Genomic DNA, 9,141 nt, shown 5'->3' with positions numbered 1-9,141 from the left:
AGATGGGCCATTCTCCAGCAGGCTCTTCTTATGTTTTTACTAGCATTGTGTTTTCATTCTCCACCCCCACCCCACCAACCAAATTTTGGGGGAGCAGGGTCAGTGACTTTCCTGGAGACTGCGGCTGGAGAGGGAAGAGGGGTAGGTATCCTGTGGTCCTCCAGATGTGGCTAAACTTCAACACCCATCTGCCCCAGCCAACATGGACAGTGGTCAGGGGTGATGGGAGTTGTACTCCAACCACAACTGGAGGGCTACAGGTCCCCCATCCCCGGGTCTTTACAGATACAGCCGACGTATTTTGTTTAGTGAACCAAAATAGAAGGATTTTAAAAAACCACACGCTTTACCTCCCCTCGTGTCTGTTCAATTTATTACAAAACTGCAAAGGGGCGTTTAGTGTCATGATACAATATAAAATAACTGTGAAAATACCGTTGTTCTTTCAACCGAGGACAAACAAAACCTGTTCCGATAGAAAAGGTTGCTAAATTAGTACCTGAAAAATTCAAGGCGGATCTTCTAGGAGGCCTCTGAGAATATTTGGCATGTTAAGACATTTGCATGATTTTAAGGCATCGCGGGTAAAAGGATGGCTCATCCTCGCCCATCACTTTAGTGTTTTGTACCGTTTATTTGTATTTTTATAATAATAATAATAATAATAAAACCAGGAAGCACCAAGGGGAATTCTACCCCAGAGAGCCAAAGCACAGGTGACAACACAGCCTTCACTGACCTAGCGCCTGCCAGATGTTTTGCACTACAATTCCCACTAACCCATTGGCTCGGGCTGGTGGAAACTGTACGCCAACACATCTGGAGGGTGTTAGGTTGGCAAAGACTGGCTTACAGAGACAGACATCTTTTTTAGTGAGAGAAGAATCTTGGTCCCATATGCACTTAAAGTAGCATCATTCCATTTTAAACAGTCATGAGTCCCCCCAAAGAATCCTGGGAACTGCGGTTTGTTAAGGGGACCAAGAGTTATTAGGAGACTCCTATTCTCAGCACTCTTAACAAACTACACATCCCAGCATTCTTTGGAGGAAGCCGTGACTGTTTAAAAGTGGGGTGGTACTGCTTTAAACATACAGTGCGGACGGGGCTGTTGTAAACTAGCAACAAATTACACAATGGTTACACAAAGCCTAAACAAAATGTAGTTAGGAGACTGCAGACATTTATGGTAAACAGGTCACCGTGTCTTTTAGTAAGAAAGTTGCCACACACAAAAAAAAAGGTATCATGTTAGCCTAGCTAAACAAAATGAAACATGGTTCATCAACCTACTCTCAAAGCCTACAGCATATAAGATGGCATATTTGCTTTTGAATTAAAAAAAAAGGAGAAAGGGAAAGATAAGGAAAAGTAAGTCCCACATTATAAGCACGAGCATATTATTACCAACAGGGTGATATAAGCAACATGATTAAGGAGAGGTATATATATATGTATACGGGGAGAAGAGAAGCTGATTTCCAATATGATCTTCAAGACCGCCAGCTGCTCCTTGTAGCATCCAGCCCTGCGTCCAGGCATGATCCATTGGCGTTTCACTAGTGTCACCGTTCAGTTTCAGATAAAGCACTGACCCATTTTAAGAGCATTGAGTAGCCACTGTAAGAAAAAGAAGAAAAGGCCATAGACTTCCTTCCACAGGTAGATCACCCTGTGTAAACGAACACAGCACAGATCCATTCTATTGAAAGAAACAGAAAACTTTCCCATGGACACAATTCCCTGGTATTGGCTTTCGTGCTCTCAATGCAGGACATGCCCTCCCCGCTGAAATATTAGAGCTCCCATCAACCAGTGTTGGCATGCCGCCGGCTTCAGAAGACTCACCTGTTTACTCAAGCATTTCCCTGAACAGAACCTGCAATTTTACGGTTTTGACAGTTTAAACATTTTTTTTTATTTTTACTCTTTGTTTTATTGTAATTTTAATTAAGGATAGGTTAATCCCCTGATGGATTTGTAATTGTGTATTTTAATTATGTGTTGACTTAATTATGTATTGATTTGATTGTGCAATGATTTCATAGTTGCAAACTACTTAGCAGCCATTCTGGCATCTGAATTAAATAATAATAGCAGTTACTAAACATCCGAGCAGTTCAAACATACAAAGTTTTGCACATGCTGTCTGCCTCCAAATCATGCGAATGATACCAGTGTGTGTGTGGTGTTTTGTGTGTGGGTATGCGTAAGCTGTCTTGAGTCCCAGTCTGGGAAAAAGGCAGGATATTATCTGTTATTGTTATTATATTGTCAATTTAGCCCTTTCAAGAGTTAGGCACCACACACGTTTTTATTTTTATTTTAAGAAGGGGAGGAACCTGGAAAAAAAACCCTATCCTGCAAATTTCCTGGAAGCAGACTAAAATTAAGGGAATGCTACCTAAATTTGCTCCAGGGCAGATTACATTTTATTAGACACAATCCAGAAGCAGCAGCATCTTGTTTTTCCAGTTTCTTTGAGAAAGTGCCAGTTGTGCTGGGTTAGGCACTGTGTCCTAATTGAAAAACAGGGCAAGAGCAAAATGGGAAACGAGGAATCTGAGTCCAGAGATCTTTGGCAAGGGAATTAGGCCAGGGAGGGTCTGAAGAACCGTAAAAAGAGAGGGCAGGGCTGCAGACCCACCCTCCCCTCACCCCGGGACTATCTCAGGTTTCCACTTTGAATTCCCAGATTTGAAAACGTCAGCCTTTTTATCCTTCTACTTGGGGAGATATTTTTTTTTTAAAAGCAGGCTGGCCATATTCTGCTAAATTACTCACAAAGGCATAGTGCAGTTAGAGAACTTTAAGCCAGGGGTGGGGAATGTCAGGCCCAGGGCCCAAATGCAGCCATCCAGGCCGTAGAGCTTTAACCAAGCCATACCCTGTTTCCCCCAGACCCTCAATGGCCCTGCTTCACACATTCTGGGGGTGATGAGCATTTTAGTCTGCAACATCTGGACTGCACGCTCCTACCCCTGACCTAAACCACTGCTGTTGCTGTTTCGAAGGACCTTTGCAACAGTACACTGTGGGCTCAGCAGCTGCAACCAGCTCTAAATTCTGCTCACTGTTAATGTTGCAGTCCTGCCTTGACACAGTTGGTTTCCTCGGAAAAGTCATATTTTTAAATCAGACGTTATACACTGACAGATAAGTGCTGGAACGGCAAAGTTAACAGGTTGACAACTGAACACGCCTTTATTTATTGCAGAGGGCATAAAAGGACAGGAAGCAGCTGTCAAGCTCTGCTCCTCCATGCCTGGATCCAGCCCCAGTTTAGACTCCTCCTAGCTACCAATTGCCATGGCGGAGGTAATCAGAGGGAGAAGCTGTAGCAGCCCCTCCACGGTGCTTACTTCCAGACCCCATGACCTGCTGAATTACTGCCTGCCGTAATTCAGGGGAGGGATTTGGGGAAACAAAGTTGAGATAGGCTAACGACCATCCCTGAAAGAGTGCGCTGTTTGAATTCCATATTTTGATGTTAGAACAAAGTTTGTGAGGCATCGCAGCATGCAAAAGAAAGTGCTGGAGGTGGGTAGTCTTAAGGGCTAGGCCAGTGTTTCCCAAACTTGGGTCTCCAGCTGTTTTTGGACTACAACTCCCATCATCCCTAGCTAGCAAGACCAGTGGCCAGGGATGATGGGAACTGTAGTCCAAAAACAGCTGGAGACCCAAGTTTGGGGGGAAACTCAACTAGACACTTCAGTTCAGTTGAACCTGCAGTTAGGCCCTGCTTAAGTTAGGGGCTTCCTGTAGGAATTTGGCTGGCCACTGTGAGAACAGAGTGCTGGACTAGGATGGGCCTTTGGCCTAATCCAGCAGGATTTTTCTGTTCTCATCTACTGAACTGCAGCCACAAGCCTTGCAGTTACTCCAAATAGGTTTCACATTCAGATGAACACCAGGACATTTACTGATCTGAAAGCCCTGGGCTTCTCCGTTCCTAACAGGTTAACAGCTACCCCATCTGGCATCTCCACTAAAGCAAAATAAAACGGCTTTCTTCAACCTAGTGCCTCTCCAGAAGTTCTGGACTATAACTCCCACCAGGCCCAGCCAGCAGGGCCATGCTGACTAGGCCTGGCAGGAGTTGCATTCCAAAATACCTGGAGGGCACCAGCATGGGGAAGTCTGCTTGCCCTGCTTCGATCCAAATCCATTAAGCTGTTTTATAACGTGACTGAATTGCAGAATTCTGGCAGGAGGCCACTTCATACCCTCGTATATTTATGCAGCTGTGCTGGGAACATAGTTGAGCAGTCCAGGTAAGAGCAGAGGAAGATGCAAAAATATTTGGGACATTCGCCTCAGAGGCAGGATTGACAGAAAACCAGGGGCTTACATCACCAGGAGAACAGCAGGTGCAAGGGTTTGTCACGAATCTCTCAAGACCTAGCACAAGAGGCCAAAACAAAACCCTTGGTCCACTGCAACTGAGTATTATGAATGTAAATGTCATAAGAAGCCCTTGGGATAGAAAAGCATACTTGCAGGAAGCGGTGTAAAGGTAAAGGTAAAGGTACCCCTGCCCGTACGGGCCAGTCTTGACAGACTCTGGGGTTGTGCGCCCATCTCACTCAAGAGGCCGGGGGCCAGCGCTGTCCGGAGACACTTCCGGGTCACGTGGCCAGCGTGACATCGCTGCTCTAGCCAGAGCCAGAGCCGCACACGGAAACGCCGTTTACCTTCCCGCTGGTAAGCGGTCCCTATTTATCTACTTGCACCCAGAGGTGCTTTCAAACTGCTAGGTTGGCAGGCGCTGGGACCGAGCAGCGGGAGCGCACCCCGCCGCAGGGATTCGAACCGCCGACCTTTCGATCGGCAAGCCCTAGGCGCTGAGGCTTTAACCCACAGCGCCACCTGCGTCCCCACAGCAGGAAGCGGTGTAGATCAAGCTAAATTGGCTGCCTCTTCGTTGATGAGCAAGGGTTAAATCCTGCTCTGTTCAGCACTCTTTCAGGCTAACCTCCTATTGATTCAGGAAGCTGTTTGCTACCACAATCCCCTGCTAAAACTGATTCCACCATCGCCCCCCATTATTTTAGTAGACCAGTCCATGCAAACCTGCATGGGATCCCCTGCTAAAACAATGGAAAGCTCTCTTTTAGCAAGGGATTCCAAAGCCCACCCAGCCCTGAATCACAAAAAGGAAGGCATCGGAATCTCTTGCCAGAACAGAGGGGGTTTTTTAACCTGCTAAAATGAGGGAAGAACCTTTCCCTTTTCACAGAACCATGCAAGGTGCTTTGAAGCCCTGACTTTGGGATTTGCCATTATGATGCCATTATGGCACCATGTTTTTGACAGGTGGGGAACCCCACCCACCTTCTGAATTTGGCTGGTGAGTCCAATTCTAATTAGGCTCTGGCGCATGGAGTCAAAAAGCTTCCGCACTCCTGGCCTAACCTCTCTCACAAGGTTGTTGTTCCAGCTGTCGAACCCCACTCCCTTGCCTCAGAGAACATCAGTCAAAGCTGTTGTCTGGTAGGGAGAAGCAGAAGGGGAACGTAAGGGTGGAACACAGATGAGGATAGCAAATGAATAAATCCTGGCGCCATGGGGGACACCATGTTGTTTCTGTCCCCAATACCAGAATGGGGCTCTTTTTTTGTGATAATCATTCATAAGCTACTTTGATCACCTCTCAGGGTTACAAAGCAGGATATATTAATCTAGATCAGCGGTTCTCAACCTGTGGGTCCCCAGATGTTGTTGAACTACAGCTCCCATCATCCCTGAGCTCTGGCCTTGCTTGCTAAGGGTGATGGGATTTGTAGTTCAACAACATCTGGGGACCCACAGGTTGAGAAAGGCTGATCTGAATGAATGAATGAATAAATGAATAAAATATTTTGTAAGGATAAAGTGCAGAGGCCGTGGGGTGGGTGGGACTACAATCATGTACATCACCTTGAGATCCTTGGCGGAAAGATGGGTTAGAAAAGAAATTGATGGGTTAATGAATAAATAAAATGATAAGATTGCCACTTCCCCCAGCCTCCTGTTTGTTTACCAACACAATTCTCCACGTGGGTTGCTGGTGTGCCATCAAGAGAAAATGTGAAATCCGGAAACATTCCCTTTGTACTGAACACATCAGTGACGCTGATTGATGTATTTCAATCAGTCACCAACATTCCAGGTACTTTCACTTCTTTGCATTTACAAAATCAAAAAAGGGAATTTGTGGGGTGAAGCTTACAGAAGTCAAAAGGATACACCACAACTCTGTCTGAAAAGATCACTGACAAAAATTGTGAAATGACACTAACACCAAAAGGATTAGAGGAGACGAAGAAGCCACGTGGAGCCAGACTTTCACAATTATTTAAAAACTGGCAGCATGAGGAGAAATAAAACATGGATCACTAGTCATAGGATATTACTTGTTTGGGCTCTTTCTTTTTTTTAAGCACTCCTACTTGAACGGTTTGTGTTCTCTCTTACCTCAAGGATTAAAAGCTTAATACAAATCCCAAATCCTCTTTTAGCACAATATTAGTTATTGTACATTTAAAATCATACAGCACCTTCCTCCCCCCCACTAGCAATGCAAAGATGTTAAGAACACTAACACATGGACCACAAATCTGGAGCATCGTTTCAGCTTCCTGAAGTATCAGAATGCAACCCTCCAATCTTTAAATGGAAAGAAGCAGGTTCCTAGTCTTCATGATTATGATACAGTGATAAAACTGATGAAAGGACAAAAATCCAATGATTAAAAGGGATTTCAGGGCTCTGGGAGGGAAACCGTTTACGCCCTAGATGATTCCCTGCCTTTTTCTACACGGATGCTAACTGTCTCCTATGACTCCTACTGCTACCCCCACCATCAAGGTGGCATTGAGAGAAACAGAACAGAAAGAACAGAGATAGGGGAGGTTATCCTCCCCATTTCCTTTACTCCTCCCTTTCATACTGCACCACTTGCCCTCCCGATGAGCAACCAGCGAAACACTACTCATGAGCTCCACCAGAAACTCCATCCCAACAGTATTTCATGCTTCCCAAAATACTGTTCAACAGTGTTACTTGTTGTCAGTGCCTGTGGGTTAAAGGGATACAGCACAATCTTCCCCAGAATCTATTCTCTGGGTTCTTCATTATCTTCTGAGCTTGGGCAGGTGGCTACTGGCAAGAGGGCCTTCTCCCCAAACAAACCACAAGTGGTTTGTTGTTTGTTAGAAATAAACCATGAGCCACAAGTCGGGCCAACGAGAAGAGCCTCATGGTTTGTTGCTCCCAGTGAGAGGTGGGTAGGAGCAAATTGTGGGATTTTGAGCAGCATGCACTGCTTGTTCGTATTAAAATATAGTTAGGCTATAGAATAAGGAAGCTGTAGAGTTGGAAGGGACCCAAGGGTCATCTAGACCAACCCCCTGCAATGCAGTGCAGGAATATGCAGCTGTTCTATAAGGGGATACAACATGCAACCTTGGCGTTTATCAGCACCATGCTCTAACTAACTGAGCTATCTAAGACCTGAGATTTATATCAGGGGAAACCCACTCAGCCATAAAACTCAATGGGTAGCCTTGGTGAAGTTGACACTCTCTGTCTCTGTCTGTCTCTCTCTCTGCCAAGCCTACCTCACAGGGTCGCTGAGAATATGAGAGTGCAACATACTGAGCCTCATGCTCCATGGAGGAAAGGCAGGATGCACACAAGATTAATGAGTTAAGGAGAAAAAGGGTTGCTCCCACCTCACCGGAGCATGCAATGACCTCATGTTAAGGAAGATCATTACCATGTGAGCGTAATCCACAGATCCAAGCAACCACAAAACACCCAGAAAAATCCTCCCTCTTTAAAAGCCACAAATCTCTAGGTCTTCACAAAGCATAAAAAGAACCGGGATTTTTCATTATTTCAGCATTACCCTTCAAAAAGACGGAAGAAGCTTCAAGCAGCAAGTGAACCTCATCGGAGCAAATCCCAACACATTTTCTGCAGACGCAAGAAAGCAGACGGGCCGGCGTGACTCACGGCGAGGCAGGGGAGCCAGAGCATTGGGGCAGCTCACCCAGCCTTGGTTAGCAAAACACCCCGCAGGCTACAAGGTGGTTGCTCCAAAAAGGCTAGAATTCTGCCTAAGCTTCACATTCCAGGCATCAGAAGCTACAGACAGAAATACATCCTTCCTCCCCCACTAACCCCCCGAGATGACTTTTCTCATCACATCAGTTTGGCACCGGACCATGATTAAAGTCTGGTTGCTAGGGCGACGCCACACATATTTTTCTTTTAGAACCCCACGTATCCATTATTGTAGGGAGTGGGCTGTTTTTTCAGTTCTTTGCAATGTGCCTGTCAGGAGCATGACTAATGGTTTTAAAAGCAAGATAAACCGCATGTTGTGATAATACGGTCAAGTTAGGCTAGGCGAAAGTAGCTCAGGACTCCCCCACCCCCTTAAAAAAAAGCCAAACACAATAAACTCTTCCATCGTTATGCAGGAACATTACAAGATAGGTGGGATGAGTTAATTGTCGCAGTCTTTTCCAGAGTTTAAATTCTTGACTCTGGCCCAAAGACACCCCAGTTGCTATGTTAAATCAGCCTTCCTCAACCTGATGTCTCGGACAACAACTTCCATCATCCTTGACTGCTAGAAATGCTGGCTGGGGCTGATGGGACTTGGAGTCCAACAACATTGGGAGGGCAACAAGTTAAGGCAGGCTGCCCTAAACGAACTGAGCAGAATATGAAGGCGACCCAACCTTGCAAGTTTTTAGTTTAGTGATGGGAGATTATTCTTTGCCAAAAAAAATTGGAGGGGGAGGCAGATTTATGTTGCTAATTCTCATTTCCAGAAAGAAAAACAGAAAGCCATCTCTATCACCTTACCGCAGCTATTTCGGCAACACAGGCAGATTGAGATGCCATGAGTTATAAAAATAATATAAAGCACTGGTCTAATTTTGAAAACTCAAAAAAGAAAAAAAAAAAAGGCTTGGGATTGTTTTATTGGAGCCTGCTGCCAAAAAAAAGGGAAGCCTGCAGAGTTGAGAAAGATGGAAATCCATCAGCCGACAGCGTGATTCTCTGCTGTGCTGTGCAGACAGGACTGTGCTTTCTGGGCTGGAGGTTGGGCTCCCAGATCCCAGATCCAGTGTGCCAGGAGACATT

The 9,141-nt window shown here is 45.5% G+C and overlaps 1 protein-coding gene across 1 annotated transcript in view; it reads right to left on the bottom strand.

Moving 5' to 3' along the window:
* Positions 1-356: 356 nt before the first annotated feature.
* The window catches only part of LOC307204903 (septin-2), a 61,065-nt gene continuing 52,280 nt past the window's right edge, over positions 357-9,141 (bottom strand). The window contains exon 13 of the mRNA XM_079957042.1: positions 357-1,620. The gene's annotated coding sequence lies outside the window, so the exon portion shown is untranslated. The remainder of the gene's footprint in view (positions 1,621-9,141) is intronic.

The sequence above is a fragment of the Podarcis cretensis genome (genome assembly GCF_951804945.1).
Source record: "Podarcis cretensis genome assembly, chromosome: 16".
Lineage (NCBI taxonomy): Eukaryota > Metazoa > Chordata > Lepidosauria > Squamata > Lacertidae > Podarcis > Podarcis cretensis.
This window is presented reverse-complemented; position numbering and strand designations above follow the sequence as displayed.